Source organism: Oncorhynchus masou, unplaced genomic scaffold (assembly GCF_036934945.1).
Source record: "Oncorhynchus masou masou isolate Uvic2021 unplaced genomic scaffold, UVic_Omas_1.1 unplaced_scaffold_1494, whole genome shotgun sequence".
In the NCBI taxonomy this organism is placed as follows: Eukaryota; Metazoa; Chordata; class Actinopteri; order Salmoniformes; family Salmonidae; genus Oncorhynchus; species Oncorhynchus masou.
This window is the reverse complement of record NW_027004945.1, coordinates 122,154-123,392: the sequence shown is the minus strand read 5'-3', so window position 1 is coordinate 123,392 and position 1,239 is coordinate 122,154. Positions and strand designations below refer to the sequence as shown.

The window sequence follows — 1,239 nt, the reverse complement described above, 5'->3', positions numbered from 1 at the left end:
CTTAAACCTAACCCTTATTCTAACCTTAACCTTAAACCTAACCCTTATTCTAACCTTAACCTTATACCTATCCCTTATTCTAACCCTAACCCGAACCTTAAACCTAACCCTTATTCTAACACTAACCTTAAACCTAACCCTTATTCTAACCTTAACCCTAACCCTAACCTTAACCCTTATTCTAACCCTAACCCTAACATTAAACCTAACCCTTATTCTAACCCGAACCCTAACATTAAACCTAACCCTTATTCTAACCCTAACCCTAACCCAGTGCCTGTGGACATCAGTTGAGTCTGTTATTTATTAAACCTAACCCTAACCCTAACCCAGTGCACATCAGTTTAGTCTGTTATTTATTAAACCTAACCCTTATTCTAACCCTAACCTTAAACCTAACCCTTATTCTAAACCTAACTTTAAACCTAACCCTTATTCTAACCCTAACCTTAAACCTAACCCTTATTCTAAACCTAACTTTAAACCTAACCCTTATTCTAACCTTAACCCTAACCCTTATTCTAACCCTAACCCTTATTCTAACCCTCACCCTAACCCTTATTCTAACCCTCACCCTAACCTTAAACATAACCCTTATTCTAACCCTGACCCAATCCTTAATAATATAATAATATATCCCATTTAGCAGACGCTTTTGTCCAAAGCGACTTACAAGTCGGCTGGGGCCACTACTTTTACATATGGGTGGTCCCAGTGGGAATCGAACCCACGACGCTTGGCGTTGCAAGCGCCATGCTCTACCGACTGAGCCACACAGGACCCTTATACCCTTACCCTAAGCTTAACCCTTACCCTAATCCTAACCCTAACCCTAACCTTAACCCTTATTATAACCCTAACCCAAACCTTAACCCTTATACCCTAACCCTAAGCATAACCCTTACCCTAACCCTAACCCTAACCTTAACCCTTATTCTAACCCTAACCCAAACCTTAACCCTTATACCCTAACCAAAACCTTAACCCTTATACCCTTACCCTAAGCTTAACCCTTACCCTAACCCTAACCCTAACCTTAACCTTAACCTTAACCTTAACCTTAACCCTAACCCTTATTCTAAACCTAACCATAACCTTAGAAAGAAGTTGCTGATCAACTGGGCTTATCCCGAGTTGCGCACCGGTCTAAGGCACTGCATCTCATTGCTAGAGGCATCACTACAGACCCTGGTTCGATTCCAGGCTGTATGTGATTGGGGGTCCAATAGGGCAGCGTAC

The 1,239-nt window shown here is 41.6% G+C and overlaps 1 non-coding gene across 1 annotated transcript; it reads right to left on the bottom strand.

Annotated features, from left to right (window-relative positions):
- Positions 1 to 706: 706 nt before the first annotated feature.
- On the bottom strand, positions 707 to 782 carry trnaa-ugc (transfer RNA alanine (anticodon UGC)). Its single transcript has one exon. It is a non-coding gene; the product is annotated as a tRNA-Ala (tRNA).
- Positions 783 to 1,239: the final 457 nt, after the last annotated feature.